Source organism: Macrosteles quadrilineatus, unplaced genomic scaffold (assembly GCF_028750875.1).
Source record: "Macrosteles quadrilineatus isolate MER2022 unplaced genomic scaffold, UCM_ALF_1.0 Scaffold_9__3_contigs__length_116548681, whole genome shotgun sequence".
NCBI lineage: Eukaryota > Metazoa > Arthropoda > Insecta > Hemiptera > Cicadellidae > Macrosteles > Macrosteles quadrilineatus.
This window is the reverse complement of record NW_026542602.1, coordinates 25627556-25654952: the sequence shown is the minus strand read 5'-3', so window position 1 is coordinate 25654952 and position 27397 is coordinate 25627556. Positions and strand designations below refer to the sequence as shown.

Here is a 27397-nt window from a genome sequence, read left to right as displayed (position 1 = left end):
GACAAAGTGTGCTTGCAATAGTCAGTAAAAACATAAAGATTTATATATGTATTCAGATCCATTATTTTCCCAATGAAGTATCAGTTTCTCAAAGAATCTATAAGCTTATTCAAAGATGGTAGGCTCAAGTCTATATCTGAATCATAAAATGCCCGTAAGATGTAAGATGAAAGTCTGAAATTACAGTAAGGTATCTCAGAATTTTATAGCTTGGTATAGTATACTCGATGGGACATCAGTTTCATCATGAATCTGTAATCTTTTTTCAAACCATGAATATAAATACTACTGTAAATTATCAATGGATCAGACTCTTGAGTTGTACCAATATAAATTAAGCTGTTCAGAAATTAATTATTCAGTGCAAAAAACGCAAAAGTTTACAATCATAAATGGAAACCACTTACCAAAATAGTTACCATGTGTATTGTCATTTGGACGATTGAATCAATACATGCAAACGACTGTCTAATCTCTTCAAACTGTGTCTGGCATGGTTCAATCATCAATTGCTGCAGTAGAATTGGCCATTTCTACTGGTTTAGTTGGTTCTGGTTTAGTGTGCTCTTTATTACCTAATACAACTGAACTACCCCTGAACCTATTATATGCCAAACATTAAGGAAACTTTTGTACTTTTCTAAACATTAAAATTTCAATATGGAATATATTTTATTTTTATGAGGTACTATTTTTACCTACACTCAATATATTTAAACACTGGATGAATGCTGATTATATTTTATCTTCGCAATATTAAGATCATTTACTATGGCATAACACCATCGTTTATAGACGTTATAGGCATAATACATTGTTTCGACTAGGGCACCGATATTCAAGCTAAGTTCCCCATAAATATGATAATAGCTTCAGTGATTTATTTAACGGATATTACATACCACTGTGCTCATTCTCTGTGAGTAGGCACGTCTGCAACCGGCATTGATTTAACATAGCTAAAATACATTTTTATTCCAATTAACTTATTTTAAACATTTCATTAAAAAAATTTAATTTAGCAAAGGCTGTTAGTTTAGCAAAAGAGAGATAGGAAAACCTGGTTGATACTATTTGTTTCTTTACCATACATAGAATTAATTTTTGTATGAATTTTGATAAAGAGGATTCTTCAGTTCAAGATGGTTCACCTTACCTAAGAAATATTTAGTTTTCTAGTCTGAACAACTTACAGAACATCTTTATCTCCTAACCACTGGGATAGGTTAATAGTTATGTAACAAAGGTTAATTGGTTGTATAGGAGATTCGAATCGAGACCTCAAAGAAACAAACTTTACGCTTTCACCCGTTTGTCAGCATCTTCATTCTTTGACTGACCTTGCTATTTATAACATTTTATTTCGTCTATTAAAAGGTTTTAATAAAACTTTTAAGGACAATTTTCCTTGCATGATCACATAGAAACGACGCAGAATAATGCATTAAACAAAATTATAATTTAATTTATTTAATTGTGATATATTGTGCACAAATTAGTTCTCTGTGTTTAACACGTGGACGTTAGGGCACTATTCCTAATTTACGCGGGGAAGGAAAAGGTATAAAATGTTGTTTGTTTATTTTACGGTACCGAGTGATTTCACACACGGTAAGGAATGAAAAGTAAGAAGCTGAAAGTCAATAGAAACATGTGGCATAAATGTGTTTGTACTTGGAAATATTCCGGATGGTTAGGATGAATAAATATTTAGTGAGTTAGGTTTTCACAAAAAAAACAAAATTAAGCTAAAACCTACGATGGCAAATAATTCATCAGTAGTTGGACGTTTGTGTTTTTGAAATTACTACTGTTATTATTTGTTTATTAATTACCGAACTACGTTCGGCTTGTCAGAAAGTTTTACATTATATAACTGAAAATCTTATTTATGTTTGATTACAAAATACTTAGGACTGCTTAAGGTACGATAGGAGTAGCGCAAAATTCGTTTTCTGAACCATTCACCTTAAGTCATTGTTAAAATGTAACCTTTTCATATCTCGATTTAAGGTGAAGGTGTTTTGTTTTTATACAACAAAATACTGAACTACAAAGCAGAAGACACCCAATTTGCCAATTATTTTTGGACATCACAACTCGTAACCCACCTTGTTTTTAATGCCAACACGTGAAAAAATATCAAAAGTTTTTGGAATATTTTCCTCAAATTATGATAAAATTTCGGTACAGTGGAGCAGAAATGCAAATGGTCTTTCAGCTAATGTCCCTTGACGGGCTGTTGACATTGAGCCTTGCCTTTGGACCCTAATCTTCCCAAAAGCGTTTGCTTGTTTAAATAAATTTACTGAACTAGTTAAACTAAAAACTAATTTTCTTTATTGTTTACAAAAATAATATTACTTTGATAATTATTTGTGAACTTAGGCTAGCCAAATAAATATACAGGGTGTTTTACGGGAATCCTGACAAACTTCAGGAAATGGTTCCTGGGATCAAAACCGGTAAAATATGTCCTATAAGCATATGTCCTAAACTCACTCGTTTTTTAGTTATAGGTAAAAATAAGTTTTTTTAGGTTTTCAGTGTAGCCTATCTGTTGAACATTTTGACCTCTAAATTGCAAAATTGACAAGATATTTTGATAAAACTTGCATTGATAGATAGAATATTACATTTCAAAGAGGTTCCACTACTATTTTGGACAAAAATGTTGGTTATTACTGATAAAATAAGTTTAAAAATAAAATATTTTCGAAAAAATCTAGATTAAAAATTATTTTTTGTTTTTGACAGCTATTTATGTAGTAACCATTAAAGCTTTTCGCTTGCAACATTACCAAAAGTTGTAGAATTTAACGGAGAACAAGGAAATGCGAATTTTTGTATACCTTTTATTGGGATTATTTAGGTCAAAATCTAAAATATTGTAAAATATTAAAAAATAGTTAAATTAGGCGAAATAACCAAAATTGTATGTTTAGCTTATTATTAAACACATCCTAATGAAAGTTGGTATATAGGGTCTCCTAGTTGAGAAGTATCTTATAATGGCCTAAAACCTCCTTCTTTTTCATTTTTAATTATATAAAACAAGCATACCCACTTTTATATGTTAACCTTATGGGAAAAATATAAAATACGATAGCTCGCATATTTCTGAACACATATTATTAAAACTTGGTAAATTCCTATATTTTTGTTGAGTTCACTTGATTATGGCCTAAAATATCCGCTAGATAAACGCTAGAAAGGTTACAGTATGAATGGCCACTAAAATAAAAACATATTTTTTAACTAGTTTTTTTTTTTTTTTATCTAGTATTCGTTTTCAAAAGTAATTTTTACCACTGTCAATATTACTGCACAAAGTAGTAAGGGTACCTCTTTAAATTTTAATATTCTATCTAATCACATACACTTTTTTGAAATATTATTTCAAAAAGTTGTAAAAATTTGTTGTAATTAAAGTAAAAGTTGGAAAAACTAATTCTCTATTTTTTATTATTTTTTTATTTAACTATTAATCTCTTCTTTTTTCTATATAGAAAAGTCGAAACACTATTTTTATTAGGTTTTCCACCTTAACTAAAATCATAAGAAAGAAAAATCATCGGGATCTTTTTAAGATGAGAATAGCTTCCTGATATCCGGAAAAATATGCGAAGAAAATGTTCCACATGGTGTAGCCTCAAATGTAAAGAAAGTTACATATGAAAAGCAGTATACCAATTCTGCTAGAATACGTTGTTTCTGGGACATGCGAGAAGTTGGGAATAAAGGCAAGCCGTTTTGTACACCAATGACATTTTTTTCAAACTGATATACGATTACAGTCTAATTTGTAAATACCTTTCTTTAACCTTAAAAATGCACATTCTACTGAAAAATCATTAGCTCAATTTAATAATAGTACCGAGGGACCTATCCATGGCTCGTTATGTTTATTTCGATTCTAAAATCAATATAAAGGAAACTCACGCTTTCTTTATACATAAGTGATTTCGGTTTTTATCATTCAGGTTTCAGTGGAGTTTAAATTTATTATGATGGAAATTTTAACTTGGCAATCCAACAATTTAATTTATTTCAATCTCACACAATTCTTACATTGTTAATATAAAACAAATGTTAATAAAAGTAGTATTGTTTGATATTAGTTCCTCTTGTAGGAATTAATATACAGTACTAACAATCATATGATAATACAGTAGCAATGAGCTACGGCATTAATACAGCATAGTATAGCGTATGTTAAGGGGTGTGATTTATTTATTGGTACTAAATTACATCTTTCTTTAAGTATAAGTAAAACTTCAGCATAAACATACTGTCTAAAATACTATAATAATATGTATTAGCTGAAGACAGACAAGTCTTATTCAAGCATGTATTGCTTACTATAAAGATTATTTTAATAGCCTACAATTACTTATACAAGTGAATTCAGCCGTCCAAATTGTGTTAACAATAAAAGAGTAAATGAAAATTGTAAAATGTAACCTTAAATAGAGTGAAACATTGAGTTTACGCCAGTGCACTCGAACGTCACCGATACGAAACAATCTATTTTCCTCTATCCTAGTAATTTTCAGTGTAATCTTTGCTCAATAGTTACAACTGATGTTTATTCCCTTTGTACTGTATTATTTACTAGTATACTGTGGATGTGGATGGCTTGTTGCAAACACATGTTACATGTATTTTGTTTGCCTTTTCATTGCTATTTTGTTCAAGCAATATAGTTACTTAGCAATTCATAAGGCCAATGTAAAATTTTATAATTTTAAAATGATTTGTGTAGCGATATACAAATTTTCTTGAGGTAGTGGCTGTCACCAATCATGTTTCCAAAATTAAGTAAAAGTCCCTCCGCTGGATTTTGAGATGTATATTACAGACAGACAAACAGACTTATGTAGTAATAGTATAGGATAGGATTATAATTTTACTATATATATTAATAATATCAACTACGGTTTAAGTCAAAATATTCTGGGAGTCATCAGAATCAGCACATGAAAAGCACAACTGTTTGGAACTCTTCCAAACACAGACGGGTGGTAACTGTGGGTTTGAATTTGTAATTAGCCAACTAACCACAGGCAAGTGGAACCCTTACTTTGTTGACAAAGGGGGATGATAATTTGTGTGAATTACACCACTTATATAACGTATGACGATGCCCAAAGCTATTTTGTTTGAATATTATAGTAGTGTACTAATATCGACCTACAAAACGGTACGACACCTTTTGATTGAACTTCTTAATGGAAAGCTCAGAAATTTGTATATCTTTTTACGTAAAATCGTGTTTATTTTTAAATAAAAAACTGAGATCAAAGTTACCACACACAGGCTTTATAAATATTAGTTGTGCATAAAAACCAAACGATACATAAAACAACAATAGTAGCTTTAGTTTTGTTTTTGGAAAAGATTTTAAAATATTATTTTGCATTTATGTCTGCAAGATTATTATTTGGTATTGAAGTGTGATCCATGGGAAAGCGGACAATATCCTGGGAATCAACCCCATTCTTGCATTAGCATTCAAACGCTTGTCTCTAGGCTTGCAATACAATAATTAATGTAAAAGCGAATCCCATATTTCCTATTTTTTTTAGGTGGGGTTACATTTTACTTTACAAGGCTTGCAATACAATTCTTAATAGTGTAGCAAATCCCATACTTTTGGTTTAGAAATATTGGATTGTAGCCTATGTATTTTGCAATGCTAACTAATTTATAAATTATTTTCTTTATATTTAGCTTTATTTAAACATGCGAAATGAAAAGGGAATTGTCACCATGTTTGTGATATACACGATTAAACTGAGTTAGAACAGTGGAAGATCAATGGTGGCAGAGTGTGAAAGCTTTAGCCCCTAACTCTATTAACATGACATTAATGTAACATAGATTATGGTTGGGCTGCAACCACTAAGCCTTTACCCTCATTGTTATATCATACACTATATTTTAACAGTGTGTTTCAAAATGTTCATACAAATCGTGTTCTGCTGGTAGTTTATTTTCATGAATATGGATGTTATAAATAGTATGATATGGATATGTTATAAATATTGGTGTTTTGTGCAAGAGTAAACATTTGTATGGTGCTTTAAAATGATTGATCATCGTGGACATAATTCGGAGCAATAATTTATACGAAGATGTAAGAAAGCAGCTAGAGTATTGATTTAAGTGCAGGAATTCTCTTTCAAAGGCAAGCTAACCATTAAAGGACTATGTCTCACCCCTTTGGACTATGACATGATCGTGTGGTTCAGATGATTTAGCTGTAGGATACAGGGTGATAAACTCAAGGAGGCCATCATTGGGATATCGGAAACTGTCAGAATTAAAGACAAGTTTAAATGGGGGACATTCCTTTATTTTTGTGCCAGTTATAAATTTTGTTTTTCTATAATATCAAATAAAACTTGCTCGTTAAGAAGCTACACGATGCAAAATGTTCAACGGAAGTATTTTTTTCATATGCTGTTACTTCTTAACGAATAGCTTTATAGAAAAAAATGCAAAAATAAAAACAATTTTAAATTGCATGTTCTATCCAAACACATTATAAAATATAGGGTGTTCCATAAGAAATGTCAAAATTGACCACCTCGCTGGAAGATGGTGGCTGGATTCCAAAAAAAAACTAAACTCCAATTTTTACTGCCACAGATAATAAAGGAATGTCCTCCGAAAAACTTCTCTCTAATTCTTACTGTATCCGATATCCAATGGTGGCCTCCTTGAGTCGATCACCTTGTATATAACCAATTTAGTAGTCATTGATAAAACACTCACATTTTAAGGGTATCTTGGACAAGGAGGGGTTTATCTGTATTAGACAACTCCCTTTATTAAGTTACGATTTTTGAGTTGACTATGTTGTGGGTTGTACTGCTATATTTAGCCATATCTACTGTGATTCTTAGGGTTATAACTAACTGTCAAACGTCATAACATAAGATATACACATTTTTCTAAGTATTCAAGTATCAAAATTTAGATTTTTTTTATATTGCATTGATTTTTCTACACTGTAACAAATATATGCTACTATGAAGGATGCAAGAATAAATGTCATTTACGTTTGAAGGATCTATATTTGAAATAGGAACAGTTTCGTAAATAGCGCAAGAGAAAATCTTAGGGGATTGGCGTTTTATGTAAGTGGTTTGGACAGGTCCTTCTGATAGAGCGTCCCTGTGAATAACTCGATTTTACATGATATAAGAAAAACACTTTCTAAAGCGGATTGCAACTCAATTTTCGTTCAACCCAAAATGCTCAGTAAGCCTTGACCTCTCTTGTAAGTAAAACACTTTACATATTTAAAGGAAAACATTTTGCATTTCATTTAAAGCTTTAATCACATGCATAAGATAATAACTTACATTTTAATGACAGAAGACATTATAAATGAAGTGTAATTCAATATAATATTATGATAATAGGTGTAGGCATTGACTAAGGAAATCTTTGTCTGTGGTGTAGGCTATGTCAAATCTGAAATTATATTTATTTCTGTCAATGGCATTGACTTTATATTTTCACGGCGTAACAGTCTTAGGAAATTCTTCTTACGTCGAGAAACCATAAAACTTTCAGAAAGAAGCTGTATAAATCCTTAAGAAGTTTGTGAGCGTACAGAGAATTGAATTCGTGGGTGCACCAAAACTCCCCCTTAGATTCCAGATAGGCACCAAAACTCCCCCTTAGATTCCAGATAGGCAACGAAACTCTCCTTAGATTCCAGATAGGCACCGAAACTCCCCCTTAGATTTCAGGTAGGCACCAAAACTCCCCTTTAGATTCCAGGTAGGCACCGAAACTCCCCCTTAGATTCCAGGTAGGCACAGTATAAATCCAACCCCGTGGGCACAACGAAACTCCTGCGCAAGTATAAATCGAACCCAACAGGCAAATCTTTTGAAACAGGGCTGAGAGAGCTATATTACTGTATCTACTATACTATAAGTATTGTTTTTTAAAACATATTGCTTTTCAATCACAAAGTGCATTATCAGAGTGTGTTAAGTATAATTAGACTTGAACTTAAATATAAACATCTTCTTTTAAAGGCAAATCTTAAATTAAGATATGTTATAGTTTACAGAGCAAAGGGGATGAAGTTTTTTATAAACGTGAAACTGGCTTCAAAACCGTTTACACAATTTGCCTCCTTTTATTACTAGGAAAAAAGGAAGAACACCTTACTTCGAGTTAGGTAAGAAACTGGAGGCACTGTGTTTAAGAAACACGTAATATTAAAGCATGTTTAGAGAGGAGATTAATTGATCAAAACTGTTTAGGCCTTATTATAAGGTTGTAAATACCTTTTAAAAGCTAATATTGACGAATCCTTGATGAATACTCCTGCAAGTTTTAAGTTCGCTAACACGCCTAAACAATTAAATACAAATTTGAAAATAAATAATTATACTTTTGTTTATTGTTTATGTATTATTCATTATTTATAAGGAGGATAGTCGTTACTTGGTATGATGGTTCTCAAGTAGGAGCAGAATTAAACACATATTTCATCAATCACGTGGTACGGCGGTCCTTCAGGCTTCAGATGCATGGGAGGTTCGCGGGGGAGTTTCGGTTTGGGGATTGGGACCTTATCAGGTAATTTAAGAATGCAGGGAAGTTTTGGCACACCAGAATCTAATGCACGATTTATAAGCTAGCAATGAACTACAATATAATATTGTTGTCATACATCGAGGGTTTTAATACAAAAAATGTTTCTGTTCAATATTAAGATCAAAATTAAAGAATACAAACAACTAATCTGAATCTTTTGTGTGTTTTCAAGGTAGTGTTAAACTTTATAAACAAAGTTTAACTACGATACCAGTAAATATTGAAAAACACTATTGTACAGGGTGTTTATAAAAGAATCATCAGGTTTTAAAACATTTTATTGACGTTAATGTTAAACAAATACGGATATAAAATTTACTAACATTAAGAAGAACTCTTAAATTTGTCATAGATACCACTACAAGCTGTCAAAGTGACGTCCATTACCTGTGGAGCAAGTTTCCAATCTATGCTGTAAATTTTCTAATACACCGGCTAGCATCGCAAGATTAATTGATTCTACGGCATTGCGAATTCGTCCACGGAGCTCTTGAAGTGTTTAAGGCTTTGGCGGTATATAAACTTTGTCTTTTACATAGCCCCATGGAAGAAAAATCATAAACAGAAAGATCAGGGGATCTAGGGACCCATTTGAGAAGGGTAAAGTCATTATCGTTACATTTGCCAATCCATTTCAGTTTTTAAGAGAGCTCTTGCGCGACCACTGCTTCTACGTTTTAATAAACTACCACATTTCTTAAACTAGCGACCACCTTAAAATGCTTTGGTGTGTAGGAGGAGTCCGTCTAAAATGCCCCCCAAACTCACACTGGACAGATATTAAAGATGAACTTGAGTCATAATGAAAAACACAAAATGTCTTTCCTTGAATTGTAATCATTTTGAAAATGATGCAAACACGTCCAAGAAAAAACCAAGACTGATTATTGAATAGCTGATTATAAAACTTGGAAGCATGCTTTTTAAGCACACGTTTCAAATATTAATGTGGGACAAAAATTGAGTGAGGTACACGCCATTAAAACCTGATGATTCTTTTATAAACGCCCTGTATTTGTTGAAAAGTGAAAACATCCAGAACAAGTGATAAATCTTAAAAGCCTTTACAGTTGTAGCCTATTGTGTTTGCTATATTTTAAATGCTTGTTGTGTAAGTTTGTATACTGTATTTCAAAAAAAATTTGAAGACACACTGTTTGCTCATATATTTGTCTCGATTCTGACTTGATGATTACCACGTAAATTATAGCAGTCTTCTTGGTTTTAATTAGGGCCTCCAAGACAAGCGTCCTCTAATCACTTGTGTTACCGTGAAATTAATTACAAATACAATATATGATTAATTCTTTCTATGACCCGCCTTCACATTGTAGGATTCTAGGCTTTAGTCCTGAATCAATTATTTATACATTAGGACTAGAAGGTCACGTCATTGTCATTTAGATAGAATCCATTGGCGATTAACGGGATTTGAACCTGCAACCTCGGAGACTTCTCGTCCTCGACAACTTGACCATATCACTCACTACCCATGACATAATGGGTAACCGACATAGGTAACACATAGGTAACCGACATAGGATTAGAATTGAAATACAACCGAACTATACAGTATAATTGGCACATGTGTAAACACTCTGAAGTGTTTTGGTAGAAAACACCATTCTTAACATTAATAAAAGGAGGCCTTGAAGATTATAAATACATACAAAAGTCCCTGTTAATTTAGATGTACGTTCGCTACGTTAGTTATGTTCGAAATCGTATTTATTCCCAATTTTAGCTGTGCACTGATTGACTCAGTACAATGCTTTGAAAATATTCCACACATTTTATGAGAAAGTTTAAACATAACATGAATGTAAAGTTGTACTTAAGGATTAAGCGTATTAAACAATATTTTTGAGCAAACATACAAGTACAAGTTAGTACAAACAACAGTACTATTGATTTTACGAACGCCTTCAGTAAGTGAAGATCAAAGTAGTACACGAGTATCAGCCGGTTGTGTTGGTTTGGCTGAAGGCGTTTCTTCAATAATTCGTTTTGTTCCTATTTTACTATTATCTTTCTATATGTATTAAAGGGTCACTAATGGTATAATGTTTTAATGTAAGAATATGTAAATATTTTAATTTCATTAATAATAACCCTTACTGTATGTTACAGTCTATAATCACAATTAATTATTACTGACTTTGCAAACATAGTATTAATACTGTAATTATGGCCTAATAGTCAATACTTATCAAGATTTATGTATTTATTCATGGATTTTGTAGACATAGTGTACCTGTTTCTCGAAATCGAGCAATTGCTAAGTATTACAGGCGTTATTTTAAAACGAATAACAGTCATAATTTCTGATAACTTTAAAAGATTCGACTCAAAGATTATGATAATACTCAAGATGTACATAACAGATTGATATAATCAACATTTCGTGTAATTATCTTATCATTTTTCACTTTAATATAAAAGCTCTGATATATGTGTAGGTATTAAAATAGTAGGCAGGTGTCTTTTTACTCGTATAAAACGTCAGTGTGTAAAACAGCATACTCGTCAATTTTACATTACTATGATTTTGTCCGTCTAATGCCTGTTATGCCAAAGGCTTTTACTTAATAAGCAATACAATAATGAAACTTTTAAAACTGAAATTATTCTGATTAAACATACTAGATGCAATCTTTTTGTGAAGAAAAATGTAATACCCTTTCTTTAACGATTATACAAATTTTAAATCCTGACTTTTTATAAATACAATGAATTTATATCAGTTGACTTATCTTTTATTAATATAATAGAAAATACATTAAACTGTAAATTAAATAAAACTTGGTTCATTGATTAAAATATCAAATCAGTTTAAAGACCAACATCATCATTATTAAGTAATAGTGTTTTATCAATATTCATTGCATTGTTTATAAACAGCATAATTATTGAAGGTGAATAACTAGTATCTTGAACTCGGATGATATCTTAACTCAAGTTATTTTTTAATACATTTATGCAGATTAAACTAAATACTACTGCTCGCTTCCTCACCCAGTTTAGAATGCATTGTTGTAGACGATATAAGTAAGTTTCCATCCATTTCAAAAACGTTTATATGTTATATGTAATCATTTTGTAATCAGTGATTAAGTATTTTTATTTAATAATATGGAACTATGAAGTAAGGCTAAAAAGTCGGTTTTATTTGTTGATATTTTTTTTTATTTTACAGCGTAAATGTAACATTGTGGATAAAGTAACTAGTAATAGAACACAATTAAAATAAAGCTGAGCTTACACAACTGAGAAATCAGATTGTGAAAGTTGTTTGAAAGCCAACAGAGAACGTGTATATTTTGGTATTTCATTATTTATACTATTGCTTTATCATTACCAAATCAGGAACCCATTGTCTCTCCGTCGTCGTGATAGATACTTTAAGTATCAATAGTTCAAAAACTTAATCCATGATTTTATAAAAACCCGCAGGCATTTTTGGACTAATAATCATACAACGGAGGTTGTGTTAACAATTTCGTGTTGAAATCCCATAAATCACCGGTATAATATATACATAAATATTTAATGCTGAGATCGGTAGCTGAGATATTGGTTTGAACCAATAAACTACATAAATACTATATAAAAAGGTATCGCAGTTTATTGCTGGGTATTTTAAAACTTACTAACTTTGTTTCCGTTAAATGTCTATGACAATATTGATTATGCTTGCTGTAATATGCAATAATAAACTATGCTAAGAGTATTTATTGCTAAGAATTATTGACACAAATTTACGAAGAAAATTTACTTGGAGAGATATTCAAGATCATTGGAATAACAAAGATATCACAGAGGGGTTGTAATGCAAATGTCCTCTTAGCTAATGTCCCAGGACGAGCTATTGGCATAACCCCTCGCTTGAAGTGTAAACTATGCTAAGCTGCTGGAGTTTCACATAAATTATCATAAAAAGTATTTTTAATCTTGTTTAGATTCACAAATCACAATAATATCCTTCATGTTCTGCTTGGTTTCCCTGAATATTTATGTATAGTATATTCAAATGATATTTAATTTTGTGTTCAAACACCTTACCTTTGACCTATGTACAAATAAGTCGTTGGATTTAACCATGTAGTATTAATTGTTAACACCATGAGTAAAAGTCTAGATTAATTTTGCAAATGATATCCTATATTTAATGATACCTTTTACACAGCTTTAAAAGAAATTAATATGCATTTCCAATAATATGGATCTTTCAATATGGTAAAGTTCATAAACACCATGCTCCTTATAAAAAAAAAACAGTGTATAAAATAAAATTCAAAAATATTTTTGAACTTAAGTGGAGATAATTCCCGACAAAAGGATCTTCTAGTCTGAATGAAAAAATCCTTTAGATTTTGTTTTATTTATTTATAGATTAAAATGGATTACCGCTTAATGACAAGAGAAGATAGATAATTATGATCAATTGATGATATGGCAGGATTTCAAAACGAGCTTAGGTTCCATGTTTTAACCTCAAAGTTTGTAACGCAACATTGCATGGAAAGAATGTGTAACCTTTAATAAGAAGTATGAGTTCACTACTAACATCAGAGTTTATTTTAAACTTTTTATATATAAATTTTTAAAACATACTTCACTCCTAAGTCTTCCGTACTTTCACATTTCTTAAACTTCTACCTGAATAATCTACACAAATTACAACTTTGAACTTATTAAGGCACAGACCGACTGTATTTACACATTTCCCGTATAATACTGCAGAATATACATAGCTATATTTACCAAAAAATTAGTTTCTATTAACACCATTATTCTTAATTATGATTATTAATAAATACACAAAAGAATCTATTTTTTATTTGCATACCAATATGTCATCAGAAATATTTTAGTTTCCCTTTCATTTTCAATTTTGTATTAAGACTAATTTTTAAATATTTTCCTTAACATAGCTTTTAAACCAAATTATAATTCATACTTAGTTTTAGGTTAGCTTGCAGTTTTATAAAAAGCCATAATTACTCACCTTAAAGCTGTATAAATAAATATACATCACATTGATAATGAGTTAAAGTTAGTAGTACTTTGGGGAGTACAATTACCGAATAAGGAAGCTCTCTGACAAAGTTCGAAATGAAGGTAATTGTGCCAATTTTATGACGTTGTTCGTTGCCAAATAGGGATACCTACTACGAAAAATGTCATAAAAATATTTGACCCTTTGTTTCTAGTGATAGTATAAATCAAAAATACTAATTTTAAATTGCATTACTACGTTTATTTATTACGATTCTGGTTATCTAAAATTAATCAATCCTACTTCTTGTTCGGTAGCTTAAATAAATTTAGATGAAGTGATTACGAAAATATTTTAACCATTACTCCTACTTTAATGAAGTTATTATTTACGAAGTACCGATTAAATGTTTAGTGTTAAACTGAATTATACAATCATTAATAATTATATTTTGTATTTTGTTATGTTAAAGAGGTTATTTAACGATAATAGTTGTCAGTAGTTACTGTTACGAAATAACAAATATATGCATACTATGGCTAACACAACTTACTAAATCTAGTTTTCATTGAATAATTACATATCAGGAAAATCCACAATAACTGAAATGTTTATACCTAGCAAAATCTGCATACATTTATATTATTTTCTCTATTGCTGTAGATAGGTTAATGTTTTTTTTTTTCATTAGATTAGTTATTTGATTATTATATTGTACTACTATTATCAATGTAGGGGAGCAGCTCCTGTGACAACCCAGTAGCTATTGGAAAGTAATTTGGCCAAATGCCCGGTCTGCCACCTCCCTCACCTTTGTGGGGGAATCCACTGGAACGTGACAGTTTTGAATAACTTTGATAATTTATAGTTTAACGTCACGGAATGAAGTATCATATATTTTTTTAATATTTTAAACTTTGTCACCAAAGAAATTAAAACAAAATGTTTTAACTATGCATCTTTTAATGTTCAAAGATAATGACTGAGAATATTAAAATATAAATATTAATATAAAAATAAATTATTAAAGTTTCATGTTTTGTTTGAGATGGAGTTGTAAATTGTGATTGCAAATAAGAAGAGTCACATTATTCTCATCAGAAAATGGACACAGTGTAGGCCTGTGAAAGTTATTTCCATAAAAAAATAAATAAACTACAGAGGAGGCAAGGCCCGGCAATGTTGTCAATAATTTTCTGAAATTCACAGGCCACTATCACAACAATTTGCCTTTATAAAACGTAAAAAAACTTTAAAACAAATGTGTACGTATGGTAATAGAGTCTTATTTTTCCAAATAAATTATTAGTTTTTAAGAATGTTCAATTTGAACTTTTGCACCTATTTCACTTTAGTAGGATTACGAAGAAGGCTATTCTTATTTCTAAGTATTGTTGATTTCTTTGTATGTATTGTATTTTGCACCAATCCGCACTTATCGAAAGCCCCCCTCAACCCACTAAACCCGATGTTCAAAATAGCAAAGTGACTTCTTACATAAAACATAGGGGGACCATATTGAACAGTTTGGATTCGGTAAGGAAAATGTACACATTAAATGTAGGGGCCAGGATACTTTGTCACCACATTAGACTATATATTTGTCAATACGAAATATATTTCAATTGGGTTTTAAACCTATAAAATGCAAGAACATCCAAGCGTAGTTTTCTGTAGCTTAAAACAAGCGAGTATGGAGTATTGTATCTAATCTTTGAAATTACCTCAAATGTCATATGGGCAAACGTTGTTGATTGACGATCTATACAATTTGTTAAAAATATGCCTGTGTACCTAATATTTACTCTACATAAAAACGTGATTGTGTTCCGATAAAAAAGGCCGTCCATAGAAACAAGAAGCAATTTTGGAAGTCGAATTTGGACGGACAACCTCCGTTAAAAAGGTTTTCATGCGAATAACTAGATTTTACTATGACATAAGAAAACTCTTACGAAGGAGGATTGCAATTCAATTTTGACCCTAGTAAAATGCATGGCCTTTTCCTTCGTTGGCCGTAAATATGTTTTAACATAAAAAAGTAAAAGTGTAAAAGTATAAGAGGTTCTTTTAAGTTGATTACTTAGATTTTGGTTCTGAGCTGTCAAAGTACGTAAATAAAATTGAAATATTAACTTAAAGAGACTGGATTTAACACGAGTCCTGTAATGTTTGCCTATATTTTTATGGGTTAGCTTTATTAAAGCTAAAACTTAATCCACTTAGCATAGTTTACCCTCTAAATGCAAGGTCTAACGTCAATAGCTCGTCCTGGGACATTAGCTTAGAGTACATTTGCATTACAGCTCTTCAGTAATATCTTTGTTATGTTAATGATCTCTAATGCCTCTCAAAGGGAATATCTTTTCTTATATTTGTGGTAGTCATTCAATGTAATTGCTCCTGCAAGCCTAGTACTTCAAGTTAAAACAAAAATAACATTTTTCAGAACAAATTATTATACAGAATATATGTAAAACGGGAGAATTTGGAAGTTGGGGACATTCTTCTTGCCTTTGAGAGCTATTTATTTGTGTTTTATTGATAGGCAAACCTAATCCTTAAGATGATTTTCATACTTTTGGGCAATATCAAAATGTCCCGTTTGGTTGGAGGGCTTCATGGCCCGGGACTTCAGCACAAAAGTACCACGCCCAATAAGTAGTATTAAACATTCAAATAGTTCATAATTATTATTTATGATTAGTTTGGAAGTCTAAACTACCATCCAGACTGATGGGTGGTTTATGTTAACTTACATCAACTATTTGGTAACCATAAGGCTAACCAATTATTCATATAGTGAAATATACACATTAGATTATGGGATACAAACTTCATTTAACTAATGCTAGAGGAATAATTTTCGATTGTCTTAACTTAGCTTTGGGGTCATCATGTTCTTTCAATGGCCTATTCATTTTTGTGGCAAATATCCTCTGAAATTACAACGAAATGAGGTTAATCTTACACGAACCCAACGATAAACTGTTTTGTTGAAGTCTTGTAGTGTTTGTGACTATTTCTAGACATTCTTACTTGTAAACTGTTTAGTGATAAAGTAATAATATAAGCTAAACTTGTTAATAGTGACGATTAACACTCTTCAAAATGGTTACTTGGTGAATAGAAAAGTATTTTTAGGTATTATTTACATGAAAATGTTTGGTTATGATCGTGAAATTTTATAAAATACCGTTTTGCATTTGAAATAAGTATACGATTAAAACCTTTAGTTAGATGAATAATTCAATATAAACGCTATATTTCATATAAACAAATTAAAATAATGTTTCCTAAAAAACTGTATTTAAATTACTTATATGATGTCTCTGTATAAAAATAAAAATGTATTGTTGCCTTTGATTTTTTTAATCGTAGAAATTTATATCATAAAATTAGTAGTATCAATTTACTGTAAATACGTGTATATCCAAGTTACGCTTATAGCTTAGTTTACATTATTGTGTATTACTTTCATAAACAAATGTAGCTTTAATTTTAAAATAATGCGATATTTTTAATTCTTATTACTAAAACTGATGTTTTTTACTTATAAATGGTGAAACAAAATACGATCAATTTTCAAAACAAGGTAATAACATTACTCTGATAAAATTAACAACATTTTAGGTATCGTGTTCTTATTGTACTTTTGTTTTTATTCCAAATCATACATTGACCTATACAATTTCTTGAGGTCTGTAAATAGTGGACATTTATATGTAATTCACCATAGACCAGATGATTGAAACACATTTAATACCGAACAACTTAACGAGGGACATATTTCAAACGTTTTCGTTGGTTAGCTAAAACCATAGATGAATGCTAAAACAAAGCGGTTTGTTTACATACATTACACTTGAAGTACATGGAATGTTGTATAAAGGAGGGTCGTCGATTGTAAACCACACAGTTGTGTTGACAATGTTTACACAGTCACTTTGCGTACCAAAGACACCATTATTGGACATAGCGGTTGGGAAGCTACGTCGCCGCAACATGGCTACTTACTAGTTCCTCTGTTTACTTTCCTCCCCTTGGCTTTCTTATCTTTTTATGATTATGTCGATGGTTTATTTAGCACAGTATTAGTAAGTTATTGCAGAAGATGACGTACACGTTCAAGAGGTTAACTTTAAATTTAATCTTAGTAGACATTTGATAGTCAGCAACATATTTCCTGTCTATTTCATTCTGAAAAATGTCACACTTTATCAAAATGGTTTTCTAATTATATACTAAGTGTGTTTTAATGTAAAAACTACCGTTAAGAGGATCTTGCAGCTTATATTTGTAATCACTCAAGTTTTCATAAAAACTGGTTTGATATCAACATCACTCTTAGAGTGTTATGTAATAGTCCCTCAGCAATTCTTTATTTTCTATGCTAGTAGGATGAGGATGAAAAATAAATGTACAGCTTTTTACTTAATGGAAATAATCTATTTAGTAACTCCGTAGACCAACTATTCTTCATAATGACTTTCAAATACTCCTATAACCGGACTCATTTAAATCGCATAGTTGACTTGAAACGTGCTTTTGCAAGACAGCAAATTGATGCAAGAATTGAAAATGCTTGACCGTACTTGAACATCCTGTAGGGTACTATGTGAATTGTGAATTTTAACTAAATTACTAAGGTCCTGCGATCAATGCTAATCTACTGCTTCGTTATATAATAAACAATTAAATGGAGTGACTTTAAGTACTCAAACTTACTCTTTTCTGACTTATCTGATAACAATCGAGCAGTCTCTGAAATGCTGAAACGATCTCTAGACAGTTGTAGGGGGTTAAATGGTTCAGGGTTAAAATAAAGCTATTGAAGTTTGAATGAAACGTATACATTTGAGATTTAAAACAATACACATAAATAATATTTGGCATCCAATTACATTGATTGGACTTCATAAAGTTAGGACTTACATTAAGATTATAGTTTGTAATAAAAAAAATATCGTTAAGTAAGAAGCTTATATATTTCAGTACAATTCCTCAGTACTTTTGTGTTATTTTGTATGTGTCTATAGGAAACAAGCCAAAACAGCACTCTCCCCAATATCATTAGACTACAATAAGCTTACTACCCCAGTCAAGTTTCAATATTTAATACATCTTATCGGAGCATAGTAATCTAAAATAACTACTGTATTAAGATACTCCACAGATGAATTTAGTAAAAATAATACACTTTAATGCTTTAGAATAAAATAAAAGTTGTATTGTAAAGAGACATGAAAGATTATAAGTCGTGGAAATAACTTATTTAATATTCTAAATTGCAAATAATATATAAAAATAATTTTCCCCATGCACAATGTAATCAAACACAAAAGGTAATTAACTGTAAAGTTATATAGTACGTTCATGTATCAATAGCAAAGTCAATCATTGTTCAGCTTCAATCATGACTTAACGCCATTGTCAATTTACATGTTGATTGCATCATAGCCTCATCACCATATAAACTAAGACAATGTCATCACACTATTTCTCACTGTAACATGTAACTTGTATGATAAAAAATCTATTAAAAACAATAAAGGTTAAAAGTCCTGCTAAAGACAAATTGCAAATATCTTTTTTACAATAAACTACAACTAAATAATGAATAAAAACTATACTGTTTCAGGCAATTTTGGAATTTTAAAATTGGTCCTTGTGTGTGAGAATAAACAGTTAGCACATTGCTGTAGTTTAGTTACTTTGAATTCCCTAACAAAGATTTAAACTCATAATTAGAGGGATACCAAATGCTTTTAAATAAGAACCCAAAGTTGTTTAGCTGCCACGACAGTTAATTGTAGCTTAATCTAGAGCCTAACCACAATCTTAAGCTCTTCAAGGTTCATTAATGCAGCTATTGTAGTTCAACGACGCTTTAATTTAGCCCTGCTTAGCTTTGGTTAAGTCAGCATCAGTTGCAACAAAACTTGCCAACTGCTGACTCTTGCAAAGGCAAGTGACAACTACTTCGTTCTATATAATGCTGTAACATTGTGCTATTCAATAACTATTGTACGATAATTACTCCTTACACGTGTTTGTGTTCAATATGTTGTAGGGTATGTATTTGACTTCCCATATCCAGTTCAAATCGTAATTACAACTTTCATTGCTTACTTTGCTATTATATAACTAAATAGTAGGTAACAAAATTTATCAGGCTTTGCTCAGAAGGCATCACTATATCACTGTATTTCTGCATTTGACACTTTTCTATAGATAGGCTATTTAAAAACATTGCAAACAAGGCTTAGTATATTAAGGTGAATATAAGTGTTTAATGTGGGCAAACAGCGTTGATATTGGCTGCAATCAGCTGGTTCTTAAGCTAGTATCAAATATTGAAAGATCAAGTTAGCATTGTTCAGTTTTGAATCGTTATAAATGTTTTTATATTTTCTCGGGATTTAACTGGTACCCTTCTGATAGGTAGGCGAAAACGATAAGCTACAAACCTGGATTTAATTTTCAAAGCTCTTAAAATTGACAAGATTTAGTTCTAAGATGGCCGGAGGGCTGTTAGCTGCTATACAAAACATGTTATTCATGAAATGACTTATAAAGTATGGTAATACGTATTTTATTTGTCCTATAAAGTAAAAAAATGCAGTGCCTAATTTTACCTACTGAAATATTTATCTAAATATATCAACATATTTTTCACCGCCAACATTTATGGCTTATTTGTGTTAACTACGTTTAACCAAGAACTGCTGATTAAGTAAATAAGCCGCATTTAATTATTGCTAATGAAGGAAAAAATCGACACTACGAAGGGTCGGGAGGAAATTGAATTGCAATCTTCCTTCGAAAGTGCTTTCTTATATCATAGTAAAATTGAGTTATTCACAAGAAGACTTTGTTAGTGGAGGTTGTCCGTTAAAATTCGATTTCCAATATTGTATATCGTTGCTCTGAAAGATTTTCCTCTCAAACGCTTTAAAATTAATTTCCTTGTTCGACTGCAAAAATATACCATATATTCTACTGGTGTGTTATTTACATCTTTCTTTTTCTTATGCATTTTGCCTTCATATCACTGCATACTCTATCTTGTATCCCTAATAAATTCATCTTGTGATGCACCTTAACAACATTTTCTTTCATTATCTTTAACAAACAATTATAATTATTATTTAACAAATAGTCTCGAGGCAAGAAGTCTACATGGTGTATACATGAAAAAACAATTTAAGAATGGTTTGTTAAGTGTTCAAAAATAAAGAGACTGCGTTAAATTATTTTATTAATTATTTTTAAAAGACCGATGGTCTACATGTACAAACCTTATTACAAAAAAAAACTGCTAATGAGAAAAGCCCATCAAACACTATAAGACAATCAAGGTTGCTAATAATATAAAATAAAATGAGAAAAAATCTAATTGTGGTCTAATTATTAAAATCATTGTTTGAAGTTTTAGATTTAATTTATATGGTTAGGGCTAAAGTCGTTTTAGTTTCAACAATATATTACGCTACAAAGCTTATAAATAGGCGTTTTGCGGTAGAGCATGATGGTAACCGTGCGGAACCTGCTAAGGAGGTAACGTCATTTAAATATATTTCTCGCAGAAAAGATGGGTAATAAAAGTATTTTCACCACACTATGATGTTTTTAGCTGTTTAACATACGTTAATTGGTGGCTGAAAGTAACGTTTTGCTGGCCATAACAGCTGTCATCGTCATTTGGGGACCGAGCAGATTTTTACATTTCTAGGGCCGCAAAATCAACTGTTCGCTTATTTACTTATACATTGATGTAGATTAAATACACTTGCTGTATCCATTGCATTGCAATAGATTTTTTCACCGCTGCCCACGCAACTATTTATTGTTATTTTTCTGATTCCTCAAAATATTTCACATAACCTTAAAGTTGTAGTTGTTTAGACTGTTAGTTTGAATTATTATTGTGGTTAATCACGGTAATAGAGAATAGTGTGAGCGTTCGTACCGTGGGCCGAAATGGGTTTGCAGCTCTCGATCGTTTCACGTTCTCGACTTCTTCTCGAATTCAAAACCCGATCTCGAGCTGGCAAAACCTAATTTTTGGCCCTAGGTACAAAATATACTATTACATCACAAAATAAAACTATTTAACTATTAAAATCAATTAAAAACGTCCACCTTTCAATTTAGTATTTCACAAAGGTGATGAAGGTGGCAGGCCGGGCATTTGGCCAAATTACTTTCCAATAGCTATCGGGTTGTCACAAGGGGCCGTTCACCTTCTCAACCAAAACGTACATTCGTTTATGAACTTTTAATTAGCAATCGGATACGTATATGATCTTAACATAAAGAATATTTCGGGCTAGATATAAGATAAGATAAGATAACAGATAAGTCAGTAGCTTTTCAATGAATCAAACCTGGGATTTAGTATACTAAATCATTGGAGTTTTAAGAATTGTAATGGTTTTTATAGTTCCATATCTTATAGTTTTTTAGTCGGCTGTGTTGCTAACCTAGTGGTTAACGTCTCGGACTTCGGTGCGGATGGGACGGGTTCAATTGCCTACCAAAACTATTCACTATACATTTAATATGGGTTTGGAATGCTTTGTTGGTACTCATTTGACTTTTAGTAAAAATTCCACTGGCTTAGGAAAGACGAATAGAGAAACCAACCATCTTACATGTAAGCAAAGGCACTTAACACTCCATTCCACAATAATCGTTTATTCGTATTTAGGTTGAAAAAATGCCCAGTTTTCATTCTAGTCTTAATAGGTAAATTGACTAATCAGTCGTAATAATTGAAAGATGAGTGGACAATTAACACAATACCTTTGATTGGAGATGATGTCCTTGTCCCATTAAAGGTAATCGCATAAGTACTATTTTACCTCTCTCACCATGGCCACACCATTCACCATAGTATGAATACTGATACTATGGCAAAAGGTAGAAAAAATATTCGGTAACTGAATGGTTGTAAATGCATGAATTTAATAGTAGTAATAATAATATCTGACTGAGTTTAACCATTGTTTAACATTCAAATAGTAACACATTTAAAGTAGAATAATAAAAGATTTTGAGAATTTTTTGAAATTGTCTTTAACAATACCACAGTTTTATTAAACCAAGTGGTGGATTACCATTGCTTGCAGTACTTAAGCGGTGTAGTCAGTTAATATTCATACAGAATCCGACAAGATGTTAAAGGTTTAACAGTCAAACATTGGCCATCCTCGAACTATTGTAACTTTATGTCTTGCGAAGAAACGTTCAAGCACATGATACTGTAGAAATGAAATATTCATGTGTGTAGGAAACTAATTTCTATAAATTATTTTATAGACTGATAAAATTTGGCTTTCTTCTTTTAGTAAGATCGCCAATAAAATTAAATGTATCATGCAGACCAAATAGGTACTGATTGAGTAAATAAGATGTTTGTACCCACTATCATAGTTAATACGTACTCGGTTAGTCTATGCTAGTATGCATCTAAATGTGAACTTGCTTAATATTTGCCTATAGAAACAAATAATCGAGCAGGTAGAACTTGATCAGTAGGCAGGTCTGCTTCAGTGGGTATTTACACATTAAAAAGTGCTTATATAATTCAATAAAACTTTAACAATCTGTTATTCTTAAAGGTGTTTGAGAACAAACTCGATTCATAAATTACTTACCTAAGTATAATTGTAAGTAAGTTTAGAATATCAATTGAAGTATTTATTTTACCAAGCCACATAAAAATAGGTAAAACAACTGTTTTGTAATTATATTTAAAGAGAACAAAGGCAATGGTAGTTCAAGTAGGTTTAAACACACTAGCTCGTAAGTGGCCATGTTACGGTGTAGTGGCTTTTATAAACCACACTATGTCCTATAATGGTGTCTTTGGTACACAAAATGACAATGTAAACATTGTCAGCACAACCGTGTGGTTTTCACGCGACACCAACCCTTTGTACAACAAATCGTGCACACTTCAAGTAGTAATATGTGTTAACATACCACTGTCATGTTGGGCGCTGAAAGATTTTCACAACGGTTTGGTTTATGTAAACGAACACAGTAGTGAAACTATGTTCCACCTCAAAAATATTATATTAGGTATTATAAAGTTTCTTTTTAATTTATCCTTTGTGATTACCAATGTAATATACCACTGTATTCTTCCATCCCGACAAATGGAGGCCGTCTTTATTTGGTTTCACAGAATGAGTATAATTTATATGTAAGCCATTTCTTACAGAACATGTATAACCTGTAAATTTGTTAAGCTGTAAGTTATAAGCAGTACTATTTGACTAAATGAATAATTATTAAATTGCGTACAGAAAATAATCCTGATGATAATTGTAAGACTTTTATAACTCTCATATCGGTCTTAAACGTTGAATTTTGACTTATTGGCATAATGTTTTGAAAAATATTGTTCACTACTCTTTCAGATTAATAAAGAAATTACTTTCTAATAAAATTTAACATTTCTATCGTCAAACAAGTAAAAGAAGAGTTATGAAAAACGTCGAGTGGCAGTCAGTGTAGTCCACTCTTTTATATTACTATGGCATATTCCACGTGTTATTAGTAGTAAACTCAAGTCAACTAACTATGAAAATGTTCGTTGTTATTTTTTTCTTAATACGATATTAAAATACTAAAAATACATAAAGGAATGGTTGTGGAATATTTTATTGACATACATCCCATAATTATATTAAAAATGTTCACAAAATATTAATATTGCCTCAATATTTCTATCAACTAAAGAAACTCTGGTTTCCTCACTGACTCAAATATTTGTAACCGTCACATGTCAAAAGTTCCATCCGGGCGACGTTCCTCCAATAGTAAAGTTAGTCGAAGTTGGGCTTTAATTGGTTGACGGACTTTTGGTTCACTTAGTTTTTATAAATACAAAGAAATCTACATCCATATGAAGAAACTCTTTTAGTAAAACATACTAATAATCTATGAGTGTAACTATCAGTGAAACTTTTACTTAACTACAATTCATTTTTTTACCTGACAAAATGTTAAGAACATGATATATGACCATTCCGTGTGTATATAAACTAACCCCATACTAAGTCTACCCCATTGAGAAAATAATTTTTAAAATACCTTTAGGGAAATTAGCTTTATAGCCTGATAAATCCGTAAAACCTATACAAAAATGGTTTATGCAATCTTTATAAAATAGCTTACCGACACATCCATTTTGTTTAGTTTATGATTTAATTGCCTTCATTTAAAAAGGATTTTCATTTAATTTAAAAGGGGTATATGTTTTTACTTGTTTTGGTTTTACAAAGGTTATTCAATTATTAAGACCTAAAACTTCAAAAAACAAACAGTTCCTTAAATATTACAGTTTACTTTGATAAATTACAACAATATCCATCTATGTTGATTATACAGTTTGTTGACAATTGTGCCCTCCGTAGACAAGGTAATGGATTAGGCGGACAGGATCAATAGCGTATGTTGACATTGTGCATGTCAATTTACATACTGATCACTAAACGTACACCAGACCAAACAGTGCCTGAGAGCATGGATAGACTAACAATAAGGAGGTGGTAGGTACACAGTGCAGTGCACCTAGGAGAGGAAATGGAAATATATTAAAGTAATACTGTATGCAAGAATATAAAAAATAATACAAATGTATAGGTTTACAGCTGCTCAACAAACATTTTTAAAGTTACTTTCTCAAGTAGTAATATTAATTTATAAAACAATGTTTTATGAAGTCTAGTATTATATAGAGTGTTGTAGTAATTTTCAAGAATTCCAATTACTAGGTTAGGAATCCGCCTGATAGGCCTGAGGTTGTTCAACTTTAGATTCTAGATGCAAATTTGTGGTTTATATAGCTTAAGAGTATTTAACAAATTATTTAATGGTACATGAAATCGATAAATATGTATATAACTGCCTCTCACTTTATCTGACTACATAGGATATTGTTATTGATGGACCATTTAGGATATATTAGAGTTAAATGCTTTATTCGTACATTTATGATTTTATTTTTTTCATACATTTGACCGTTTGTAATTTAAATTGTAATAAAAAAAAATTATATTGACTATTTATAATAGTTTCCAATTCTTAAAAATAAGTATTACTTTGGATGTAAAGTTCAGACCAATTAATCAATTTTATAAATTTTACAAATTAGGCCAATTAAATTATAAGGTTTCAGCTGCAATGTTCTTAAACATGCAGCCTTGGTTATATAATGTCAGTTGGCAAAATATATATATATCCAAGCATTTACAAATTAGTGCATTAGTTAGATATAAGAATTGTGTTCATACCGACAACTCGGAGAGTGTTTGAGGTGTGTCAGTGTAAAATCAGTGATTCAATAGACTACCAATCAATGGCAGTGATGAAGTGGGTTCGTGTCCTTTTATCCACCAGAAAGTTTTATCAATACAAAGTACAAGGTTACTCTTTGCATGACGCATTCGATCCATTTGCAAGACATAAATGTGAACGGGAAATGCAAGATTTAAAAAACTGCCAACCAAAAAGGTTTCTGTTAAGGCGGGGATAAAAGTAGTAAAGAGTAGTAAGATAACTTATGAATAACTTATGTTTACTCCATGGTAAGATATATATTCCCAATACAAACGAGCTGCAAAAAGAACGTTGTCTTTCAAAAGAGCTGAAAAATGGCTTGTTTGAAAAAAATCTTTGACATACTGGAATAATATTACTCATACCTCACATGATTCGCGATCTATTGGTACTCGATAATCTGTAGGGAGGAATAGCGAAGCTCGGATAATTGAATAGTGAAACTCCATACAGCATTTTAAATAACTAAGTAAACATCCCTGGTTAATAATTCCCAGTTTAAAATCCTAGTTAATAATCGATTGGTGACTGAAAAGCCGGGAAGTAATTTGCTCCTGAGGATGAAACAATGAGGCAGGATCATAAACAAATCCAACGGCAGCGATAAAAGATACCATTAGTGAAAGGAACAAAGGGCGATTTACAGTAAAGTGTTCCAAGACTGAACGTCTTGAAATTCTCTAACAAACTTTATTACTCTTCAGATAAAGGTCCGGAATTTAGCGGAATTTGCAAATACTTTCTTAATAATAAGTTATCTTAGCGCCTCATTATATGTTTCGTCGAATTCATACTAAGGATTCCAATAACTTTTTTTTAAATCTAGGAATGTTATCTTACCTTTTATTACAATTTATCATTACCTTAATTTTACAAAGTAAATCTATATGCTTCCACTGTTTTATCTGCATTTTGAAACTATGTTCTCTTTTTTTATCAAGGAATCATAATGTCGTAATATTAGAGAATTAGTTTTCAAAATATTTTAGAAAAAAACTACCAATTTATTCAAAAATTACCCACCCTCCCCCGACCCGGAGCTAACCATTTACCGAACGTTATGGGGACTGTGCTACACAATTTATGGTCAACAATCAGCCTTCAATTAGGTTAACAATTGCTGTTATTGTCCACACTAATTGAGCATTACAAATTAATTATGATAGGAAATATAAGAAGTCCTCGACAGAACTTAATAGTGGCTTAATAATATTTTAATTTATTATTATAATAATTTAATTGTTATTGCTGTATGAGATGAGTGTTGTGTGACACTCCATCGTAACCAAACTGATTAAATTAAGTTTTAACCAATCTTTTGGGCTTTACTTTCCATTCACCTATAAGAATTAACCGAATATCTAATTAATGTTTTTGAAAACCAAATAAAATATTGAGCTGAAGATTTTGAAGTTG

At 31.1% G+C, this 27397-nt stretch overlaps 1 protein-coding gene across 7 annotated transcripts in view; it reads right to left on the bottom strand.

Moving 5' to 3' along the window:
- The window catches only part of LOC129002096 (RING finger protein nhl-1-like), a 187218-nt gene that overhangs the window by 70964 nt on the left and 88857 nt on the right, over window positions 1-27397 (bottom strand). The window lies entirely within an intron of this gene.